Source organism: Canis lupus, chromosome 30 (genome assembly GCF_048164855.1).
Source record: "Canis lupus baileyi chromosome 30, mCanLup2.hap1, whole genome shotgun sequence".
NCBI lineage: Eukaryota > Metazoa > Chordata > Mammalia > Carnivora > Canidae > Canis > Canis lupus.
In genome coordinates, this window is record NC_132867.1 from 17,617,247 (window position 1) to 17,643,521 (window position 26,275).

At 34.2% G+C, this 26,275-nt stretch overlaps 1 long non-coding RNA gene across 1 annotated transcript in view; it reads right to left on the bottom strand.

Moving 5' to 3' along the window:
* Window positions 1-26,275, bottom strand: part of LOC140621491 (uncharacterized) — a 291,722-nt gene that overhangs the window by 38,710 nt on the left and 226,737 nt on the right. Inside the window, exon 7 of the long non-coding RNA XR_012021210.1 lies at window positions 2,765-2,895. This is a non-coding gene — a long non-coding RNA (uncharacterized lncRNA). The remainder of the gene's footprint in view (window positions 1-2,764; window positions 2,896-26,275) is intronic.

Sequence of the window (26,275 nt, forward strand, 5' to 3'; positions counted from 1 at the left end):
TTTGCCATGACCATCACTTCTGTCCTGGTGCAGCATAAAAGTCCAGGTAGTGAAACTCTTGACACAGAAGTTCCTGAATGAAAAGTACCTGGTAATTAGAGTGCAGCTTCTTAGGTACGTCAATGTTGATAAATAAACCCATCTAGTATAATATTTCCACATGAAGTATAATAATTTGTATTTTACTGTCCTTAAAGTTTTAACATTCTGTTATTTAGAGGTGTATTTTCTTGGTTGACTTTTGGGTTTTGTTTGTTCATTTGTTTTTTGAATGTTGACTTTCCCCATTTCTCTGAGGTGGAAAGGAAAATGAGAATATCATCTTGAGAACTTTCCATTATATGATAATCACGCTCCTGATTTGTAGCAGAGCTTACTAAAGAAGAGTAAAAACTGGGATGCCTGGGTGGCTCAGCAGTTGAGCATCTACCTTTGGCTCAGGGAATGATCCCAGAGTCCCGGGATCAAGTCCCACATCAGGCTCCCTACATGGAGCCTGCTTCTCCCTCTGTCTGTGTCTCTGCCTCTCTCTCTGTTTCTCTCATGAATAATTAAATAAAATCTTTTTTAAAAAAAGAGTAAAAACATTCACAGTGGCAGATTATGAGTAATAAAGTGCTAAATTTAGAATAGTCCTAATATTGTTGTCTTGCCATGAATATACTGTTTATGTGCAACATAACCCATCAAGGTTTCATTTATTCCTGAACAATCTAACTGGCATTACAAATAACCAAGGGGTTGGTTCATTCTCTATTAACAAGATGCTACTGAATAACCTTCAGATAAAGCTTTAGATAAATCTATTTATATTTTTGGTTTATAGGTGATGCAATCAGTTCAAATGGTAGAAGTAGTATATTCATATAAAAATCATTATAATGCATCATCTACTGATTTGTTAAGAGGTCAAAGCTTTCTTAAACTGAAAGAAAGTAATTCCTTGTGGTTTATCTTGCTTTTAGCGTCTGCTATTTTCTGGATTTAAGTCATCCATCACCATGTCTATTTTAAAAGTAGAGGCTTTTAAAGGGTCTCATGATAAATGCCTAATATTGATATTTAGAATGAAACTAGGAATATAATCTCATCTATCTCGCTCATTGTTTTATAATTGCACAGTGTATGGCACTGAAGTAAAACCCAATTATAACTTCTGTTCTAATTTCCAAAGCCTTTTCTAACATGAGATACAACCTGACTGTTTATCCAAACCAGGTGATCAAACACATCAACTAGACCAGAATCCCCTTCAAGTGCTGCCCACTCTGTTTTCACACTGCTTTCAAAGGTATGTTGTTGTGTTTACACAGACCTTGTATTTAAGGAAGAACTAATTATGGTGTCTGTGATTAAAACTGCAGAATTATAAGCAAACTCTCTAAATATTCAGAACCCTAAAAAAAAAACTCCTTTATAGAAATTTTCAGTACATATTTGTTAGATTTTATGTAAGTTACATGATCCAGAATATTTTTACCTTGTAACAACAACCATAACAAAATAACACTATTCTATGTAAACTAGAGGGATTCGGTAATTTCTTAGTTACAATAGTAGCATTTTAGAAAGATTCTTAGGGCTTTAGAGCATGATCCTTTCAAAAGAGACTCTCATTCACAAAACATGGCAAAGACACAACTAGCTTTAATGCCATCTCCATGCCTCCTAAGACCCACCACTAATGTAAGGGAAAGTATAGCACAAAAGCAGAGTTAAGAGCTACAGTAATACCTCACCACCCCAGAAAGGGAAATGCAAACTTCAGTGCTAGAGAAGCCTACTGGCATTGTCTCTAAACTCATAGCTTCAGAAAGTGAGCTCATTTTATACACAGACCTAGAAGAGATCAAACTTCATCATAACCCAATGGGGATTTAGTTAGAACGATAGTATAGAGATAAGTACCTAAGTACAAAGAGCAGCCAATCCAAAAAAAAATTATCTTTGTCTTTATTTCAAGTATAAAATAAAATTGTACTTTTTAGTGGCAACACTAATATGGGTACTTTGATTTAATTGAGGAATCTACCTCACAGGCTGCTTCATTTGCAAATTCAGAACTAAAAATAAACCCTCACTGCCCGGATAAAGCATTCAGCAATAACTGCAGATGAGTTATGGAAAAGGAATTGCCAGTGGACTAAAGGGTAAAGGACAGAAAAATTATATGCTCCCCAAACATTATTCTTTGATGTGCCTTATCCTTTTTGCTACAATTTGCAACAAATTTCAAATCTGTATCTTAAATCTATAATAATTTTTATAATGTGACAGGAAAACCCAGATCTCCTGAAACAAAATTCTCACTAGTTTGTGTAGTACATGGACACATGTTTAGCTGCCTATTATCCTACAGATGACCATGTTGTGTGCAGATGTTATGTTTACTATGACTGTTCCAAACTAGCTGTCAAGTTATTCTGAAACCTTCTGTAAGTATATTAGTAATAAGTGCATTTTTTTCATGTTCACATGCTTAATTGTATACCCCAAATAATTTGTAGTAGTTGTCCTAATTTGACCTGGAAATATATAGCATCTTGATCCATGTTCTTTTCATTGAGCATTTATTTTTACTAGTGGCATGTCAAGGACACAAAAGTTCCTTCTCACAGAAATAAAAACCACATCCAGATGGTCAAAGTCTCTTCCAGGAGAGTATGGTTAACAGAAATACAGAACAACCAAAAAAAAAATCATGCTTTGTCAAAAGAAACCTTCTAGCAAATAATCAAAATACATCTGATCCAACACAACCTACCTGATATGTCTTTCCCCTCATCCTGGTGTTTGGCCAGCTTTTTGGCTGTTGGAAGTACCAGGTCTCTTGTTTCCAAAGAGCCGCCTGTGTTGGCCTGTCTTTCAGACTCTCATGTTGCAAAATCTGAAATTCTGTTGCAATAAACACCAGATTTCAAAGGAAAAGCAATGGAAATTGTGCAGAGATGAAACTTCATTTTTATAGCAACAGTCAGCAGTAGCATGATTATGTGTCTAAACAATGCCTCTTCTTCCAATATAATATTAGACTGAGAAAGACCTGTAGTTTATTAGTGCAGAAGCAGGCACTGATTTTCAGGGTACCTTTAGGAAAACATATTTAGGCTTTGGAGAAATAAAGGGTTGTCATCTCTATAAACACAACAAATGTATCCTTTGAATCCCTCCTGAAGGAACCATATGCAAACAGATAACTTTAGAACTGCATTATTCTACAGTAATGCTCAGCCAAATTCGGTTGAAAAGTATTTGGGCAAAAGAAGGGTAACCCTGACACAAACATAAGCAATATGCTTCACAAGCTAACAATTTTAAAATATAAGTCAAATGAGAGCACAGTATTTCAGGAATATTTTTTTTTTCTCTTGATGCTCATTTAGTTTAAATTAGGAATGATGGCCTCAAATAACAGTACCTCATGAATTAGTTTTCTTGGTCTTTTCTCATGGACATCTTCATTAACATTCTAATATATGTAATTTTCAAGGTGTAGGATATAATGTTTAAGGAAGACTAAGGAATTAAAATACCAAAAATTCAGAGAAATGTTCAGAAACAGTTGATAAAAGCAGAAAGAAAGACCCAGGGCACCAAGGAATGTAACACGTTGCTTAAGGGAGAATGTCCTTTACATTTCAACTCACTAACTTTTCTCTAGGTCTCTATTCATTCTTTCTTGATTTTACAAGGTCAGGACTCCCGTGACCTAATTACTATAGAAGTGAAAGCTCTCATATAGATATTCATCATCACAGAAAGGTAGAGCTTAAAGAGTAATCATTTCAGTCCACCTATTTTCAGATGAGGAGGATGAAGTTTGAACTGGTTAAGTGATTTGCTCCAAAGTGATGGCTGTCCTGCATCAATATGGGGAATAAAATCCAGGTTCATAATTGTCAAGTACTCATGCCTTTTCTAGCATACTACAATTTAACTTTCTACAGTAAAAATTTCTTCAATATTCACCAAGATTCTTCAAGATGGAGTGGATTTGGCAATATTTAAACTAACTTTATTGCAAATTATGAAGATAAATCAGAGACCTGACTGAATCAAGGTTGGATAACATATTCATATATATAATTATATATGTAATTTTATATACATACAGATATATATATGGTGATTGATATGATATTGATATTCTAATATAAATGTTTATCCTGGGTGACTACCTGACATTGGTATTCAGCCAGGTGAACTGATTATGGAATATGATTCCTATAAAAAAATGATGGTGGACCATCTCATAATAGTTACTCTGGAGACAACCAATTCTCAAACGGTGGTTGGTAGAGATGCCATGTGGATTTTATCTTATTTTCCCTCAGAATTCACTCTTTCAGTTTTTTTCTTTTTTACACTATCTGCCATGAATTAACTATTAGTGACCTTTGGGAATAATAATATTACTTTTATTTTGTCTGTTTTCCTAATCTTCAAGAAACTGGCAAAACTATTTGGTATATTTATTCCTGGTTGGCTGTCATCTTAGGGATTCTCCACTGGACTTCCATGCCTTCCTCATTCCCAGTCTAAAACCAGGTGTATGGGAGTCAATTTGATTGTACTGGGGTGTTGGGGTGAGCATGGAGATCATCAACAGCATACATGCAAGACACTCTGTAAAAACAGTCCAAAGTGTCAGTCACCTCTTACAGTGCACAGCAAGATGGAGTATCTACTTCTAGTTTTTTTTAAATAATAGTAAAAGATCGGTTTTGTTTTTTTTCCTCTAAAGGAAAAAATAGTATCAGAATAATTGGATGGTTATAAAATATAAATTATTAAGACTTATTTGGGGGACAAATACAAATATTAACAGATTGTGATGGATCATAACCTGCTGAGTCAAACCTGGAACCAAAAAAATTCAGATCACTAGAGTATAAACTTTTAATCTTGAATTTACAATCAGTGAGTTAGAAAAATACATGGTTTATTTTTACATAATTTATAAATACCAATTTTATGGTATTTATTAATTTAATTGCTAATTTAAAATTTTAAAAAGATCTATTTGTATGCCTTGATTTTGTTCATGAAATGAATCCCTTCTATAAAAGAGTCACAAAACTTGAATTAATATTCCTGTCAGAGCAAATCCAATTCAATGATCAAACTGTTTCACTGTCAAGTGTAGTGTCCACTCTGAGGTGAGAACCTCCTGATAGGACCATGGTAATGACTTCCTTTCAATCCATAGCCCTTCCTCCCCCTTCATCCATCACTTAAATAATGTAGTAGGGAATTACAGTTGCATTGTTAGTCAGTAAAAATTATAAAGTCATATAAAACTCCAAATTAAAATTGGCTAAAATCCAGGGACATCACAAGACAAGGGCTGACATTTTAGCCCATCACAGGGTAATGAAACTTTAATAGTTTTGAAATATTCACCAATTGATTTCTTTGATAAACAGAATAATAAATCAATCAATCGGGTAATATTGCCTGTAGATCAGTACAGAAATCACATGCATTAGTTTCACCTTAAGAAAGGTGCAAATTGGGGATGCCTAGGTAGGCTCAGTTGGTTAAGGGTCCAACTCTTGATTTCAGCTTAGGTCGTGATCTCAGGGTCATGAGATTGAGCTGTAAATTGGGCTCTGTGCTCAGCACGGAGTCTACTTGTGCCTCTCCCTCTGCTCCTCCCCCTTGGGCTCACTCTCTCTCTCAAATATTTCTTTTAAAGGTGCAAATTATTTTCTTCCAACTTTTTATCCAAATGTAGACTTTTTAAAAAAATTTCATTGTTTACCATGCTTGTTTTGGTTAAGCTATTCACAGAATTACCATTAATGTGAGAAAGTAAAAAGGAGTGTTCTGGTGGGTCACTGAGACTCTTCTGTTGCAGAATGTGTATCCTGGACCCTTCAGTGAGGCAGTGCAATCTGGAGGTTATTAAGGGCCTTGACCTAAGCTTTAATATGAAATAGCTATATGTCTATTTTCATCACTGAGCTTTGATTTCCTCATCACTAAAGTGGGAATTATAATAGTACCTATCACATTAGCCTGTTCTAAGTACTACATGTTTTAATACATGTACCACAATTGGCAGAGAGCTCAGTTCATAGTAAGCCCTCAATAAATGTTAGATTTTGTTTTTTTAGTATATTTATTATGACAAAAGTGATATAAGTCTTGTTAACATCCATCACATACGTAGAAACGTTTTTCCTTATGATGAGAACTTTTACTTTTTTTGCAACTTTCAGTATTATTAACTACAGCTGCCATGTTGTACATTATATCCCCATGACTTAATTATTTTATAACTAGAAGATTCTACCATTTGACTCCACCCATTTGAAAAGATATCTGCACCTCTATGTTTATTGCAGCTTTATTTACAATAGCCAAGATATGAAAGCAACCCAAATGTCTACAGATAGATGAATGGATTAAGAAAAATATCTATAATGGAATATTACTCAGCCATAAAAAAGAAAAATGTCTTGCCACTTGCAACAACATGGATGAACCTAGAGGTTATTATGCTAAGTGAAATAAATCAGAGAAAGAGACTGTATGATTTCACTTATATGTGGAATATATAAAAACAAACAAACAAAAAAGCAGACTCTTAAATACAGAGGACACATGGTAGTTGCCAAAAGGGAAGTGGTTGTGGGGGGTTGGGCAAAATAGATGAAAAAGATTAAGAGGTTCAAACTTCCAGTTATAAAATAAAGAAGTCACAGAGATAAAAAGTACAGCATAGAGAATATAGTCAGTAATATTGTAATCACATTGCATGGTGACAGAAGGTAACTACATTTATCATGATAAGCACTGAATAATATATACAATTGTCAAATCACTATGCTATATACCTGAAACTAAAAACATAAAAATATATAAATTTAAATTTGGTGGCATTAAAAAAAATCCCCAATCCATAGATAGAACAAATTGGTCGTTGCCAAAGACTGGAAAAAGGGGTAAGCAAAAAAGCTTTTTTTTTATTCCAAGATCACCTTCATTTTACTCTGATGCATTATCTAGTTAGAGATCTGGGGTGTTAGAAGTACCTGCTAACTTCCAAGGTTGCTACCTAACCATCATGGCCCAGCATAAATCTTGGGAGAATATGACTCATTTTTTTTTAAGGCTTCTAGAATAGAGTTCCTCTGGTTTTCATTTCCTTTTAGATAAATCACATTATTTTTTTAACACTCTTACATTGTTTCCACTAGAATGCCTCAGTTCCATCACTGACTTATTCCTATCATCATGGCAAGAAAAAGTAGCTCACAAAAGATAAAAAGCTTTTACATGTAAAATGAGTTACTGAAAGTTTTTCTAACAAGAAGGGGAAATTTGCTTCAAACATACCATTTTTTAAATTGAATATGCTCTATTAACAAAATTAAAATTTCTAAAGAATTTAAATTCTACCAAAATGTAAATGATTTTGTCCTGACTTGGCTTGGGAGAGAGACTTAATTTAATTTTTTATGATTTATGTAGTCTTTAACTTGTGTAGGTTTTTCTTTCCTTTTTTTGTTTGTTTTCTGGCAAACATGACTTTACATAAAGGATGTAACTATTATTCACTATTAAAGTATATTTAAAGCTCTAAAAAAGCTTTAGAATATTAGCAATAGATTTCATTTCAGAGTCAATGAACAAATGTGAATTTCACAATTACTTTGATGTTTAGGGTTTATTTTCTGGCTAGGATATTAGTGGTGAGTCGAATGTTTGCTCTATGCGGTCAATTCCTTCCTGTTATATTTTCATTATATCTTCTCATATTAAAATAATGCCACTTTTCAATAGTAGAAACTGCTAATACTACAGTATGAATTGTGATAATGTTCTTGTGTTAGTACCCTACCGTATTTTCAGGCCCCAATAAAGAAGTATGCACATTTATTCAATACTGAAATGTAGCATACATCTCAGTGGGAAAGCAAGTTTTATTTGTCTTAACCTTCAATCTCTAAATGAGAAAGGGGGAAGAAAAAAGAGGTATTTTTCCCTAGCCGAGTACACTCCAGAAACAAATATGCTACATCTGTTTTAGCTGGCATGGATGGGGCCCTGCAGGGTAATGCATTGCTTTAGATTTCAAAACTGACAGTCTTCAGACTAGTAATCCTCCATGTTGCAAAGCAGCAACCTCCATGCACAGAGATTTTATTTTCCAGCAACGTTTACTTCGGATTTTTTACTGGATGAATTGAGCTTGCAAGTTTATGAACTCTATTGAAGCAATTATCTCCCCAACTCAGAAGGAGCTGTTGGAATTCCTCATGTCAATACCACACAGCCAGCAGGTTCTCTCACCACAGTCACACGAGGCATTTTTGTGGTTTATTTGGAAGGCATTTTTATGCTAAATCCCATTTTTCAATACTCTGCAACTTCTCCAAAAGCTTTCATTAGCCTTAATATGGAGTTAAGAGCAATTTGTCCATTCTTGGAGAGATTGATGTATGAGAGAAAGTGTTCCTAGGATATTTGGTGATGGGATAATATCAAATTAGGCCATGATAAAATATGGTCAAAGCCCAGCATTTGAAATTGAAGAGCCATATGAAAGCATTAAATTCAGATATTTAGATGCGGAACAACACACAGGGAATATTTTACATTTACAAAGGATCTTCTTCCTAAACCCCCTTTCCCTGTATCATCCATTCCCCAAACACAAACATGCACACATTCTTTTGAAGTATGTGAAGGTGAAATCATAGCAGGCATGCCTCACAGTTTATGCCTGTGGGCATGATTTTAAACAGAAACCTTGAGGGGGTTTATTTCTGTTAAAATGCATAGAGAGGACTATGTTTTTTAAAAATTTGCAGCACAAAAACTTAAAAAAAGCAGAGTCAATACATGTTTATACGTATGTTCAAATATATACAGGAGCTTAAAATATAAATATACAATATATTTATGCTACTGGCAGAGATGAGCAATTAAACAATGTGCAATTGGGTGTGTAAAATTCAGGTCCAGTCAACAGATGTGAGTGTATTTGAGGGTAAAGCTGCCAACTTGTGCTATAACACAATATGCTTATACTCAGAAAATCCATCTTACATGAAAGAAACAAAAGAAAAGTGTGCTTTCTTTGTTCTATTTCAAAGGGAGACTGGTTTTTGGTATTGTTTTCATTGCAGAAGAAAAAGCAATAATGATCTAATTGCCGGAAAACATGCATACAACATGAGACTTGGGAATCTGAGTTCTTGAAAGCCATATCCAGAGATTTTCTCTAATACCTTTATTTTCTGAGTATCTTTCCCCAGGGGAACAAAATAGTTCTACAGCCTTTATCTCGTTAATCCTCACATGATCATTGTTAGGGAGTCAGGCAGGCTAGGACTTCTGTAGTTTCCACTGGTGAAACAGACAGACAATGGCTGCTAGAGTGACTTGATTGAAATTATAGAATAAGTCGGGGGCACAGCTGGTGAAAAGATCTGGGTCTGCTGTTTGCCAGAGCTTTCTTTTACCCGACAGAACATATTGCCTAAAGCTGAGAATCCCACAGTGTCCTTGATTACGTATTTTCAAATTATAGTTCACTTTAGAGATTCCTATTAAAAATCAGATATGGCAGCCGGCCTGGAAATCATTTAGAAAACCCCAGGTTTCAAGCAAGTGGGAGATTTAAGAAGAAGGGCTGGAGGGATGGAATATCTACAATGTAGATGGGGGTGGAATGTCTAAATGGCTATCTACTGGCTCTTGCAATATGGAGGGCATCATGGTAGGTGCTATGCTGGTTAATCAAAAAATACAGAAGGCGTTCTTTAGGCATGCAAGTATGTACGCATGTAGGTATGTATGTATTTACTTTTAAAAGTGGCTTCTTGTGAAGGTTTCATTTCTACTTTTAAGATGTGGGAGAAGACAGATTAAGAATAGTAAGATACATAGCTATTTTAGAAGCCCAAGGGCAGCTTGAAATGAACTCCCTCATAAAGTAGAGGGAAGGGCTTCTCTCCTGGGAGAGATTGAGGAGGCTCCCTCTTGTCTCACAAGGATTTTTTAAGACATAGTCTAGTAGGGATAGACTTTTCCCTCATGAATTATTGATACTCTAAAGCAATTTTAATTGTTTTTCCTTTCAGTGCTATATAGAGAAACCCAGTAATGATTCTCACTGCAATATTAGCATATATTTTAAGCGTGCCATAATACCAAGGGAAGGCATCTAATTTTCCTGAAACAATATGCTTCTTTAACTTCAAGAAATATGATTTAAATTAGTAATAAAGATGAGAAGTAATCTAACTTAGGTTATGAAATTCCTTTCTGTGCTGAAATATTCTGTAGGAAAATAAGAAAAAAATACACTTAATGTAAGATTTAATTTAATCACTGAAAAGCATGATTAAACATTGAAATAGATTTGTAGATATAAGATGAATTTCACTACAATATGACAGTCTTTTCTTGGTCACAAATACAAAATATTAAGAAAAAGTCTTAAAATATATAAAGATTTGAAATATTAAATATTTATTGAATATTTAGTAAATTTATTAATATTTATTGAAGTCTTTATTTTTATTAAACTTAATATTTTATTAAATATTCTTATATTTATTAAATTAATACTGTTTTCCTAATAGGAAGAGCTTAAAGACATTTTAAATAAATATTCTTTAATAAAGCAGTTTCCAAACTTATGACCTTAAGACCCCCTTAAATTAATAAAAACCACTGAGGAACCCATAGTACATTTATGTGAACTCTACCCATTGATATTTACTATACTAGAAATTAAAACTGAGAAAATTTTGAAATGTTTACTAATTAAAAATAAACTCTGCATGTTGACATGAATGCATTTTTATGAAAAATTGTGCTGTTTTACAAAAATACATATAATTGAGAAGAGTGATACTGTTTTACATTTTTGTACATATCTTCATTGTCTAGCTTAATTGTCTGGCTGTATTTGCATATCTGCTTTTGCCTTCAATCTGTCATGGAGTCATACACAATGTAGCCTCTGGAAAACTACTATAAATTCATGAGAGAATGAGAGTGTAAAAGGCAAATAACATGTTGGTATTACTATGCATGAGTTTTGACCTTGTGGATCCTGGCAAAGGTCTCATGGATCCTTAGATCAGTCTTTGAGATCAGCTGAAGAAAAGAGCTCCAGTGTGAGGTGTTTCTATTTCTGATGCTATCATCAGCCAGATTTAATTTCTCTTTGGGCTAAACGTTCTGATCCATAAAATGAAGCTGTTAGATCATATAAACTCTAAGGTCACTTTTATACTCTCATAGTCCACAAAAAATTGTTTTCATCATGTTAATCCATACCCACAAATATATTTTTATTTTTGTACATGATATTATAGTTATGATTAAGGTAAAAAAAGAAGCTTATAAGTAAATACTGATCTGGTAAATGCTATTCGTTATTTCTACATGGATGCTTACTTGGATTCTGCTCTAGCACAGCTTGTTTTATTGAAGAAGTGAAAACAAATGGTTGCTTTCTACCTCATTTAGCCGCTGAGGTAATCCTCAGGAAGTGGATGACTCTCACTCCACCTGTACTTGTGTCCTAAATACAAGAGAGCCTTCTCTGGAATTAGATATGTTTGCACCTAAATCCCAGCTCTCCTATTTAGTAATTGTGTTATATTGGTCAAGTAACATAAGCTCTCTAAGCTTCATGGTTGTTAATTATTAAAAGCTGATACAGTAGGTGATGGGAATGCAAAATGGTATAGCCACTTCGGCAGACAGTTTAGTGATGTCTTACAAAATTAAGCATACCCTTACCATACAATCTAGCAATCGCACTCCTTGGTAATTGAAAACATGTCCACACAAAAACCTGCACATGGATGTTTGTATCAGCTTTATTCATAATTGCCAAAACTTGGAAGGAACCAAGATGTCCTTCAGTAGGTGAATGGATAAACAAACTATAGTATATCCTGACAATGAAATATTACTGCACAAGCCATGGAAAGATAGGAACTATAAATACATATTACTAAATGATAGAAGAAAAAGGTTACATACTGTATTTCCATATATATCACATTCTGGAAAAGGCAAAACTATGGAGAGAATAAAAAGATCAGAGGTTGCTAGAGGTTGGCAGCAGTGAGGGATAAATAAGTGAACCACAGAGGAGTTTTTGGGCAGTGGAAATATTCTGTATGGTACCATGATGATGGATACATGTCATTATACATTTATCCAAACCCACAGAATGTACAACATGAAGAGTGAACCATAATGCAAACTATGGGCTTTAAACGATTATGGTATGTCAATGAGGCTCATTGACTGTAACAAATGTACCACTCTGGTGGAGGATATTGATAAAGGAGTAGGCTACAAAGGTTGGAAGCAGGAGGAATATGGAAAATTTCTGGACCTTCCTCTCAATTTTACTGTGAACCTAAATGAACTCTAAAATATAAAATCTTATTAAATTATTTTTTAAATTCAAAAAGGTAATAACAGTCCCATCTTATATAATTTTATAAGAATTACATAAGATAATCCACATAAAACATTTACCATAGTATAGCACCCAGCAAAAACTAAGCACCCAACAATTATAATGCTATTTTCACAAAAATTTCCCCCTATATATCCTTTGTAGCTATTGTTCAGTATATCATTATTATTACTTTCCATTTTAATGCTTCAGATAACTTTTTTTCAACCATGACAACACTCAATGTAGTAAGCATTTATTACAAAACCAAGAAAAACAAAGCACAGAAATATCTATATTCACACTATCAAGGAATAACCACACAATATTTTTATGTGTGCCTCTAGTTTTTACTTTGAATTTATACTTAACTTTAAATAGTATTTTATTAATACATATTTTTAATCTGCTTCTTCTTATTCATATGTTATTAACAATTTCCCATGTTAAATAATTCTACTATAATGAGATTTCTGCACTCTGAATTATATCATAAGGACATTCATAATTTGCTCAGTTTTTTTCCAGGTAAACCATTCCTTTATATTTTTCAATATTGTGATAAAGATGTCATTGTTGACTGATCCTAGTACATATTTCTCATCTCCCATAGAATCCAAATATGTCAGTGTCTTAAATAAAAATATAGGAGCATCCAAACACTTGGCTTTCTGTGGGTTTCCGTCAAATATTTCCTCGGGCTCAGTTTTAAGCCTCATTGTGATCTCTCCTTAAACTCTCTCCCTGAGTGATCTCGTCTATTCTGTTAGCTATTAACTCTCCCAAATTTATATATCCAGCTTTGAACTTTCTCCTGAGACTCAGACCCATATATCCATCTCCCTTCTTGATATCTCTATTTGGATGTATTACAAGCATTTAAAATGTAACTGAGTTTTCATTCCTCTCTTCCCTTAAATCTTTTCCTCCTTCATTTCCCTTCCCATAAATAACAGCAAAAATTTCCTCTAAGTTGCTAACGTCAAGAATATGGAATCATTTTTGGTTCCTACTTTTCTCTGCCTTTCTATAACCATCTACCGTAAGTTGTCAAATGCTATCACTTCTGTATGCTGTTCCTTGTTACTGAGTAAAGCTTCTTTGTCATCTTTACAGAAGGAAGGGCTTTAGTTTCATACAAAGGTCTGTAATTGTGCTTTGTTAGCCAAATCTCATTTTATTTTGGAAGTATTCTTAAAAGTTTATAGATTATAAGAATTTCATTTTTATGAAATACAGGAATATCTAATTAAAATAGTCTTATTGTTGGGTAACATGGCTGGCTCAGTGGGAAGAGCATGTGACTCTTGATCTCAGGGTTGTTGAGTTCAAGCCCCATGTTGGGTGTAGAAATTACTTAAAAATAAAATATTAAAAAAACACACAGTTCTGTTGTCAAAAGAATGGAAACATTTATGAATAAAGAAACAGAAACAGATTTGGGATGACTTAGAGAGCAAGGGGTCTTGCTTTGATTTCAACATTTATTTGAAGCAGCCTGAAAAGTGTGTTGACATAAGAAGGTAGATGGAATGGAAATGATCTGCTGGTTCATATGAAACTACATGATCTTCTGTTAAGATGTCTGTAAAAAGTATAATTTCCTCTCTTTTATATGGAAAAAAATACGAAGAAATATTCTCTAACCATAAACTCCATACCCCACAGTGTACTAGCTTATACAGTCTAATCCAGTCTCAATATCCAAGGTTTAATGGTAAGAAAAATGATGTATTCTGGAGGGAAGAGGCAATACAAAAATTCCCTAGCATGATCAAAAGTGTGATAAGGTTCTTTCATTATAGGTTAAATACTTCCTGAGAAAACAAATTGGTATACCTTTGCCTTCTTCAGAAAGGGAATATTATATGATTTCTTAAACTAAAGGAGATAAGTAAAAACCTGTATTTTTATGCTTTAAATATGCTGTCCCTTAAAGAAAAAGAATCCATCCTCTGCATGTTCAGAAAAAATCAAACTGTGATATTATATTACTTATAAATAACCATTAAGCTAATATCTAATAATCATTAAATGGGTTAGTAAAAGCTTCTTTGAAATATTTAACATTTGTCAAATAAATATGGAGGAATTATATGTATCCTCATTTGTGTAATATTCCTTTTAATCAGGATAACTGTTTCAATGAACTTGATTGGCATGTTAACTTTGGTTTAAAGGAGCTGTGCATCTTCTCTTTGATCCTATCACAGTAAGGAATATAGTCTATCAGTTAACTATAAACCACCTCAAAAGTTAGTGATTTCAAACAACACTAATTTTATTATTTCCTATGAAATAATGGATTAAGTTAGCAGTTTTATTTGTGTGTGGACTCTCAGCTGAAGCTGGATGGTCTGGGATAGCCTCTGATGGCCTCAGCCACTTGGCTCAACAATGTTACCTAAGGTGATGAAGATGATTTGACTATCACCATCCAATAAAGTAGCCTGGGCTTGTTCACATGGTGATAATTGCAAAGTTTCAACTACAGCAAATAGGAGCAAGTTCCAATATGTAAGTCCTTTAAAAGAGCTTCTGCTTGTGTCATATTTGTTAATATCTCATTGGCCAAAGCAAGTCACATTACCAGCCCCAGATTCAAGAGGGGGATTCAAGAAATAAACTCTCAAGTTGCCTGGGTGCCTCAGTTGATTAAGCATCTGATTCCTGGTTTCAGCTCAGGTCACAACCTCAGGATCCTGGAATTGAGCCCCACATTAGGCTCTGCACCCAGCAAGGAGTCGGCCTGGGATACTCTCTCTCCCTTGCCCCTTTCCTTCTTTATGCTCTCTCTCTATCCCTAAAGCTAAAAAAAGAAAATAAAAAATAAATAGAAGAAATAATAAAAAGAAATGAACTTACTTCCTCATGGGAAGACCAACAAAATTAAATTGCAGAGATATGTTAAATAGATGAAACATTGGCAGCAATTTTTGTAATCTGCCACAGACTGCCTTCTGACCACAAATTAGTCTTCCTATGTGTAAAATATGTTCACCCTTCCCAAATGCCAAAGGGCACTCCCATTTATGGCATCTGGCTTGAATGCCAGGTTCTCCTATTTGCTTCTAGCTTAGATATGGATGTGGCTCACTGGATGCATGTGCTCTTCACCCAGACAACTTTAAACTAAAAACATAAATTGTTTGCTGCCAATCAACCTAATATTAAAGAATGAGATGGGAACAAAATAACCACAGTATTTGCTTCTAATCAAAAATGAGACGAATGGGAGGCACAGAGCAGTCATTGGTTTGTATCCATTCTGAAAGCCATCCAGATACACATTAATAGTTTCCCGTATTCTGGACCTGGGAATGTTCTGTGATTAGAGTCCACTTCTGCTTCATGAGAGTGGTTTTTCTTGTTCACTATTCTCTGAGTCTCTTGACTCCAACTCTGGATTTCCATATCTTTACACAAGAAATTGTCATGATTTTCATTCTTATTTCTATACATAGCAGGTTAGGAGCCTAGAAATCTTACTCTTTTTTTAATCACTGCAATCTCTTTTAGAGCAACTAGCAGTTCTTTTTTTTTTAGTATAATGGTCTTAAAAACTTCATGGATTGCCCATGAACCTGATTCACAACTCTATGTCATTCCTAAAATTCTCTATTCCTAAAATTTGCATCTAATTCTTTTCACACAGACCTCTCTCTATTTTCTATGTGTTAGGCTGCTGAGAGAAAAATGCCCCTAGGAATATTAGGAGTCTGTTCTATTTTCCTGAGGTCTCTTAAATATAACTTAGGACTTTTTTTTAAAGATTTTATTTTACTATTTATTCATGAAAAACACAGAGTGAGAGAGAGAGAGAGAGAATGAGAGAGAGAGAGAGAGAGAGAGGCAGAGGGAAAAGCAGGCTCCATGCAGGGAGCCAGACATGGGATTCGATCCTGGGTCTCCAGGATCAGGCCCTGGGCTGAAGGCAGCACTAAACCGCTGAGCCACCCGGGCTGCCCATAACTTAGGACTTTTAAAAGTTATTACAAAGGGTATTCTACCCAACACCATTGATTTTTATCTTTACACTTGAGGCTATTTCCTACTTTGAGAATGTTTAACAACTTGAAAGACTGAAGAAAAACACAATTTTGTTTTTTAACATAGTAAATCCTGGATAACTTTTTATTTCTTCTAAATTCTTATAAACAAAACAGTTCATTTTTCAGCTCATCTCTCTTTCCATATTTTACTAAGTGCAGCTAAAAGAAGTCAAATGACACTTTTAGCATTCTGTCCAAAAATGTCCTTAAGTAGATCCACAAGTTCTTTGGGTACATTTTCTATCACTCAAGTTTCTGCAGATGAAAGTTTTGCCAAATGTCCCACTAAGACCTACCTTCATTCACCATTTTTCCAGCCTTTACTAAAAGTGGTCTCTGTCCACAGCCTGAATTCAAAGCCAATATTATATAGTTGAGGTTTTATTATGGCAATACCTCCTTTCAGCTACCAGTTTTTGTATCAGTTAGTTAGCTTTTGTTATGGGAAATAAAAATTTGCTTTAAAAAGTAAACACTTGTTATCTTTCTGATTCTATGCTTTGTCTGGTTTAATCTTTCCGAGTTAGCTATCTAGTGCTACAGGCTTTTACATAGCCTAATTCACATATCTGGCAGTTGGTTTGAAACTATTAGCTAGGGTGATGGGGATGACTTTGGCACGTGTCTCTCATCATCCAGCACTTTAATATGGACTCATTCAGTTGTGGCAGAGTACCCAAAGTCAAGAGAAATTCCACTGCAATGTTTTTCCAGCTTTATCTTATGTCACCTTTGATCATATCCATTTGCTGAAAGCAAGTCACAAGACCAAGCCCATATTCAAGATTTGAAAAAATGGATTCCACCTCTTGATGGATAGAGCTTCAAAGTCTCATTACAAAATGCAAGATGCATAAAAGAGTAGAAGAATTTCTGGCCATTTTTGCATTCTATCATAGAGAGTATATTTTATGTAACACCTGAATATAATTATTGTTTGACAAATCTAGTCATTTAGAGTTTCCTAAATTTCCTATGTTAGTTTTATGGGAAAGATTGCTATTATTTTCATAAGTTATTTAAGATTATGGGAATATAAGCATATGTATTAAACTAGATTGAATTATAATATTGATGTCTTTAAAGACATCTTATGAACTGGAGACAGTGTGGCAGATTATGTGAACTAATTTACTACACTTCCTCTATCTTGTTACAATTGTAAAAGGTATTTCTTTGACACATATTTAATATCAATTTTGATCCTGTTGCTCTGAAGGACCAATTTAAATATAATTTCCAAAAATTAACAAATTCATGTAATTTCCATTATCCCTAATTTACTCTAAGACTTTCGGTTGGGGAGAGGCATGTAGGTGGCTCAAGTCGGTTAAAGCACCAGCCTCTCGGTTTGGCTCAGGTCATGATCTCATGGGTCATGGGATCAAGCCCCAAGTCAGGCTCTGCACTCAGATAAGAGTCTTCTTGATATTCTCTCTCTCCCTCTCTCCCTCCCCCCAACATGTACTCTCTCTGTCTCTCAAATATATAAGTAAATAAGCCTAAAAAAAAAAAGACTAGGTTAGTATTAATGAATGAGCAATCTTTATAATTAAAGTGTGAAGTCCAAGAAATTATATATATCCTCTTACACTGATAAGTTAGTATTTTAAAGCTAATGGTAAAAGCTTCATCATTTAATATGCTTATTTAAGTTTATATAGACTTATATCCAAATCATTAGATAAAGATTTGTTATGATAAAAAGTAGAATACTGTTAATTCAAAATTGGTCTTAAAGGATTTAATCTTTTTTTTTTTTTTTTTAAGATAATGAATTATTCTCTGTAATCTACCCAGGGAGCAGAGTTTCCTTAACTGAATTCTCTCACCTGAGATCTTGTTATGTTTTTTCATCATACTTTAAAAAAATTGATAATAAACAATTAAAGTTTCTCACTTCAGAAAGAACCAGAGTTACTTTATTATGTTATCTTCTGCTATGTTATTTTAATATATTGTCACTCTGATTAACAGTAATCTAGACTGTAATAATTTACCTATAACTTATCCTCATATCTTGATGTAATGGCCAAAGTCCTCTCATTAATCTTTTTGATATTGCCTTTCCCAAACTGAGAATTATAAAACTCTTTGAATGTCTTTTAAACCTTCACTCTCTTGTGGAAAAGCATTTTTCATTTTGTTTTGGGTTTTTTTTTTTTTTTCCACTTACTTTCTAAGAGAGAAGTGACTAGAAATAATTAGGTAGGTTGGGTATTCTCTATATGTTAATTAGATCAACACCATTGTGTGAGAAAGAACCACTCTATTTGTCAAACTAACAGTACAGGAAGAGCTGTCAAATCAAAAAGAAGCTCAGCCTCATCTGGGTCAATTATGTGCAAGTAAGATATCATTAATATGAACATGTTTCCACAATCATATATGCTTTCAGGATGAATTGAAGCATTTTCATGTTCTTGTGAAAGCCTGGCATAGGTTACTCGAACAAACTGATTCTTTAAATATTTTGTTTCTACATTTATAATACCCTTCTAAGCTGGTGGCACGTGTAACACACATTTTACTAGATGGCTCAGAGGCTCTATAGGTTTTTCAATGCCATCAGTATTCATAATATGTTTGCATACTCATGGTAATCATTCTCTTGATTCTAAGGAATTTTGAACTATGCCCAAATACGCAATTCTAATCTCCTCAGTTCTCATATTTTTGTCACTGTTATAAAATTAATTAAGACTATTCAGTTTTACCATCATCAAGTGGATCCTGCTACCTCTCTCCAAATATGCACTGACTTAAAGGACATGCTATATAAACTGTAGAAAAGAAACTATGTTTAAATATATATATATATATATTTATTTATTTATTTATTTCAAAGAGAAAGAGAAAGCATGAGCAGGAGGGGCAGAGAGACAAGAGAGAGTCTCCTAAGCAGACTGGGTGCTGAACATGGCAGGTCTCAATCTCATGACCATGAGAATCCAATCTGAGCTGAAACCAAGAGTCAGACACTTAACTGACTGTATCACCCAGGAGCCCCAAGAAATAATGTTTTTTAGAAGAAGCATCATAAGGATCACTGTCTCAGTAAAAAATTGTATTAGCTATTGTTAACAGCTGGTACTGAAATCAATAGCTTTATGTTTATAGTGTATAAGCAAATAGCTGCCAGAGAGTATTAGAGAATCCATCAAAATTTCCAAAACACCTTTGGTCCAGGAGCTGATGATTTCTTGCAAGCAGATTACTACCTCAAGTTCTGATGTGACAAAAATTAATTAGGCAAGACTAAATAAAACTGGGAAGGGGCATCTAATTCGTATTGTTTCATTGAAAATTTGATGGCATTGCTTATAATGTTCCACATTCTGGTAGTCATACATTTTTTTCTTTTTCACCTATATCTAACTTTCATTTTAGTGAAATAAATCTGTACAAACTGGAATTAAACATTTTCTCATTGTAACTTCTTCTAACTGACCAAGAATTCAAGAAAAATAGGAGCCCCTCAGTGGCTCAGTTGGTTAAGCGTCTGACTTGATTTTAGCTCACGTCATGATATCAGGGTTGTGAGATTGCACTGGGTGTCAGGCTCCATACTGGGTTTAAGATTCTCTCTCTTCCTCTACCCCTCCCCTACCCCTCATGCTCACTTACTCTAAAAAAAAAAAAAAAAAAAAAAAATAGCCTATAAAAAATCTCAGTATAGATTATAAACCTTATAAAGGATGATATGTGTAGAATAATAATACGTATGGTATTATATAATAATAATAATAATAATAATAATAATAATAATACAGCTTTGTTTAGAAAACTGTTCAGAACAATGTTCAAAGGCATTCCAAATGCCTTTACTGAGTTTCTTTATCTTTTCATGGTATGATACGGTATAACTGCATAATTATATATCTACTTCTTACCAGGTTAGAAGTGAATAAACAAAACATGTAAGAAAGATCACATTTAAAGGCAAATCTTATTTAATTAGTTGTAGTAAGTCCGCAATTAAATAACAAGAACAGGGATGCCTGGGTGGCTCAGCAGTTGAGTGTCTGCCTTTGGCTCAGGGCATATGCGATCCTGGGTCTGGGGATCAAGTCCCACATATTGGGCTCCCTGTGAGGAGCCTGATTCTCCCTCTGTCTGTGTCTCTGTCTCTCTCTGTGCGTCCCTCATGAATAAATAAAATCTTTAAAATAAATACATAAATAAATAAATAAATAAATAAATAAATAAATAAATAACAAGGACAATGTGGAAATAATGCATGCAAAATTCTTTCAAGAAGTGTATTTTAAAGAAGGAATTAGGGGTGTCTAGGTGGCTCAGTCAGTTAAGCGTCTGCCTTTCACTCAGGTCCTGGGATCCAGCCCTGTCTCCTGCAGTCTAACATACTCAAGTCCTTTCTAGTTTCAGTAGTCAGGCCTCCTGTGAGCAATAATATCCTTACTCAACTCCTTCCTCAGTGGGGACTCTGCTTTTCCCTCTCCTTCTCCCCCCCCCCAACCTCATGTTCTCACATGATCTGCTCTCCTCTAAATAAATAAATAAATAAATAAATAAATAAATAAATAAATAAATAAATCTTTTAAAAAAAGGGGAATTAAGGTTGCTAATCAGCTGACCTTGAGATGAGGAGATTTCCCTGCCTTATCTGAATGGTACAGAAAGAAGAGTCTGAGTCAAATAGATACTTGAAGATGCTACCCTACTGGCTTTGAAGGTGGAAGGAGCAGCCATTGGCAAGGTATACAGGTGGCCTCTGGAAGCCAGAAAAGGAAACAGATTCTCCCAAAAGAGACTCCAGCAAAGATCACAGCCTTCCTGATAAGTTGATTTTAGTCCAGTGAAACTCATTTCAGATTTCTGATCTCAAGAACAGAGAGATAATATTTATAAGATAATAAATGCGCATTGTTTTAAGAATTTGTGATAATTTTTATAGCAGCTATAGAATAGTAATACACTTACATATTTTTAACAGCCATTAGAATAAAAGCCAAACTCTTTCCCATGTTCTCATGTCCTAAAAGGAAATGCATGAACAAGCTTCTCCTTCTCTCATGTCATCTTGACACTCCTCAGTTACTCTACTCAAGCAACACTGATATTCTCTCATTTCTTTGAACTTGAAAGGTTCTTCTACCTAAGGGCCTTTATGCTTGCCATGCCTGCGTCCAGAGGGTTTATTTCCCTACTCTGTCATTCTCTTCCCTACTCTTTCTCATTCTTCAAGTTGCCTCTAAGTGTCATTCTTCAACTGGCCTTAAGATAGATCTTAAGATAAACAAATCTTTTAGTGATAGATAGATAGATAGATAGATAGATAGATGTATATTTATATATATAGATATCTTTATATATTATATATACAGATATCTTTATATATTTAAAAGATATATAAATAAATAAATAATATAGATAGATATTTATATCTGTATTTGTGTGTGTGCGTGTATATGTGTGTGTACATATATATATATATATATATATATATATATATATATATATATATCCCAGTCCTTCCCTGGGATAGATAGATAGATGATAGATCTATATTTATATATAGATAGATATCTTTATATATTTAAAATATAAATAAATAAATAAATAAATAAATAAATAAATAAATAAAATATATAGATATTTATATCTGTATTTGTGTGTGTGCATATATATATATCCCAGTCCTTCTCTTTCTCTGGACAACTCTGACAAGTGCAAGATGGGAAAAGATAGTCTACCTCTGGAAAGATGGGAGTATATGCAAGGAAGGAAGGAACTGAAATAGCTGTCTTTGGAAATCACGTAAAATGATTTGCTCTTTCCTTTGAAGAGCCACAGAACCGTGTTCTTCTGTTATGTCTTTCACTACATGACCCTACAGTTTGATCGTCAATCCTTCTACTGGACTTTTAGTACTTTAAAGTTAGTAATTGTGTCTCATTTATCATTATGTTCCTAGCACCTTCATTCTATACAGTATTTAATGATGATGGATGGATGGATGATTGATTGAAAAATGTACCCATACTCATGAATTTTTTACTGAGTTTTTATAAGCTTTATTAATTCCTTCCTCTTAACTCCTACTTAGTTACCTTATATTCTCCCTGACAAAGCCACTACGGTATTCTCTAAGACATCATCACCACTTTAAGATTTCCAAATAATCCAGAACAATATGGAACCAATGATATGCAATTATTGCTCTGTAGTATATGCCCTTCATTTGAGCATAAAGACAACCCAGTTGTAACTAATATTATCCACAAAATTGATGAGATAAATTTAAAATTATAAAATTGTTTTTATACTTAAAAATTCTAAAAATCACATTCTCTAAGCATATATAATTTAAAAATCTAATTTAATAACAAATTCTTTCATACTGATTTTGTTTTGAATGTGATCTTTTTCATATCTGGAAATAATAAATATTCCAGAGCTCAGAACTCTTCTGTGGTAAAAAGAAGATCTGGGTGCATACTTCTCTGAAAGACTTTGGCTGGTTTAACATCCCTCATTCCTACTTCATTGTCTCCTTTTACCACTCTTCATGAGCTCTGCATTTCTAACAAAGAAAAGACACTTTCAGAGCTTTGGAAGGGCCTAAACTTTGCTTTACCAAGGACAATACTGGCAACTTTCCAGAAACCTGGAGGCCATGGCTCATCTGCAAATCATGTACATATATTTGCATGAATTTTATTTTGATTAGTAGCCTCAACCCATGATGGTACTTAGGATGAATGAAGCATTTTACATATATGAATAAATGAAGATGATTTAGTAGTCTGACTGCTCTTGGCTGTGTTTTCCCTATTCCTCTAACTGTAACTCTCCTCATCCATCCCCTTATTATTCCTTCTCCTTAAATCTAAAGTGAGTGTTGCTTTTCTATTTTTAACACATTGATTCTATAAAGGTGATAAGAATGAAGTTTTCCCTGCTTTTGTGTTTTATTGACCTACTTAACCTAAATCTACTCTGCCTCAAATCATTGTGACTTAGTGATTTTTGCAAAGTTCTTTATCTTAACCTGCATAAACTGGCATCTTTTTTGTGCTGAGTCAGTGGAGAATACAAAGCTTGATAACTGTGCAATTTTATTTTGAAGAGCTTATCCCTAATGTACTCCATAAACTGAAATACAACTTTAGGGATAAATATATTAAAAGTAATATATAAAGGTGCCGAAAGTAGTGACAAAGGAGAGTTATCACTCTATTCATGACCTTTTGTTTTCCCTAAACTTTAAAATTCCCCTGAATGTTAAGTGTGTGTTTGTGTATGTGTATGTGAGTGTGTGTATGTGTGTTTTTCACCTAAAGTAGGGTAAGTTGGTGGAAAATAACACAAAAGGTCATGGGTTGATCAGGATACAGGATATGATGACTGCTCTCAGAAAAAGGACGGGAGGAAGACCAATATGGAACTTGAATCTAGTTAGATCTATCTAGATTTGGGGGTGATTTTTTTTCTAACCTTGCTGTTTCATTTTTTCTTCTTTTTTCTTTCCCATTCTTTTGTTTCTTGTTTTGCTCTCCTACAGTCTAACACACTCAAGTCCTTTCTAGTTTCAGAAGTCAGGCCTCCTAGACCAATAATATATTCATTTTTGTATTAGTTATTACTGAGTAGGTCTAGGTTACTTATGAGAAGTTATAGCTATTTATTCCTCTGATGTCTGGAGCAATAGAAAACATGAAATTATTTCAAAGTATAATTAATATCTTCCATATATAAGGGTGACAATATAGTTCTAGCTATTTAAGATTAAAAGTCTACAAATTTTACATAGAATTAAATTAATGTTACTAGGTAACAGAACTATTATTAGAAATAGTGCTTGAATTCAGGCTTAAAATGAATTTGGGAGGGCACCTAGGTGGCTCAGTGGTTGAGCGTCTGCCTTTGGCTCGAGTCCTGATCCTGGGGGGCCTGCTTCTTCCTCTGCCTATGTCTCTGCCTCTTTCTCTGTGTCTCTCATCAATAAATAAATAAAATCTTTTTTAAAAAACTGAAATTTGGAGTTGTGTCAGTTAGGGTTTGATCAGAGAAGTAAAACCATATGGAATAAGAAATTTATTACAAGGATTAGATGTTACACAATTATGAGAGCTGGTGAGGAAGCCCATGGAAAAGCTTGACTCCTGGATCAGATGTACCTGAAGTCACTGCTGGTTATCACGGCCTGCAGTTAGGAAGGAAGGCTGCACTGGACAGAATGGGATAGAGTAAGGATAAACTAGAGCCCATTCAGATAAACTGGAATGCAAAAAGATAAAGGAGAACTCACACCTAGTTTTCACAGCCTCTAACCTGGCATAAGTGACCTGAAGAACAACCTGGTGCTGTTTGCCACAGAGTTGCTAATGTACTTGTTTCCAGAATTTGGAAAAACTGAAGTGGAAGATCCAATAGTACCTTGGGTGGGGGAGGGGGAGGGGAGTGGATGGCAGTTGTCAGCCTGGTGCTGCTACATATCAACAAGATAAGCTAGCACATTCACAACATAAGGAAGCTACAGTAGTTCTGGTACCCCACACTGACTTTCAGAAAGTAGAGTCTGCTGATTTGCTTCCACCTTCTTAATCTCTATGCAAATTTCTCTTGCTGCCCATTGTAACCTGGGCCATACCCAAAGGACATTTAGAGAAATGTAGTTGCACCTTCCATCTACGGTGAAACAGAAAAAAAGACACTACAACCTCTTAAACACTTTTGTAAGTGATCAGTGATATTATGTGTAAATAATTGAGAATGTGCCTGGCACTTAGCAAAGGCTCAATAAGGGTTTAACTCATTATTAAATTATCATCACCATCATTTTGTTATCTTACCTAGATTAAATTTTAAATTGTGGTTATTTTAAGTTTTTATTCATGTATTTTTCATGTTTTTTCCCTTGATTGTAAGTTTTAATTATGAAGATCATGTTTTACACATTTGTAATATGTAGTAGAGTACTAAAGCACAGAATTCTATAATTACTCATAACCTTATTGTATTTAATACACTTGGCTAGAGATATTAGGACTATTAGGAGAATGTTTAGATAGGGACAGAAAAAGTGATGTATGTATTAGCGATATTACACTAAAATATATGCTTCTATTCTGTTCATGGTGATATCTTAGAGTCCAGGACAGAGCTTGGTCCAAAGTGAGGATTCAATAAACATTTGTGGATAAATGATGATCGGTGGGGTTTTGGAAAGTCTGAGGCATAAACTGGAAACCCACACCATGAAAAACTCAATCTTTTTTAGGGGCACTACAAATTCCTGCCCTCTTTCTCCTCAATTACAGGTAGTGATGTTACAATATTTTACACGTAGGTAGAGATTGTAGTTGCTTTCCTCTGAAAGCTTACAACCTTTTTAGGTAAATATAGACACATATGCACATACAGGCACACAAAAGCAAAATGTTTAATTACATACCACTGGATGAATAAAAAAGATGCAAATTGTAATTTAACATTTCACCATAACAACTTATAACAAATGAGTGTCATGTGGTATCTGATTTAGAGGGTGGAGATTCCTGAGCCTAGAGATTTAAGAGTAAGATTTTAGAAAGTATTTGAAACCAAGAAGCAGCAGAAAATTCCTGGAGATAAGAAAATAATTATATAAACCAAAACAATGGAGGTGGATATTGTCATAGTTCCAGGAGAATGGGTTAACTGAAGCAGTTTTGAACTATAAAGTAGTCATTATTCTTCATATTTAAATATGCTCAGTGTCATGTGAGCAAAGAATGCCCAGAAATGACTGCAGACTTGTGTGTGGCATATC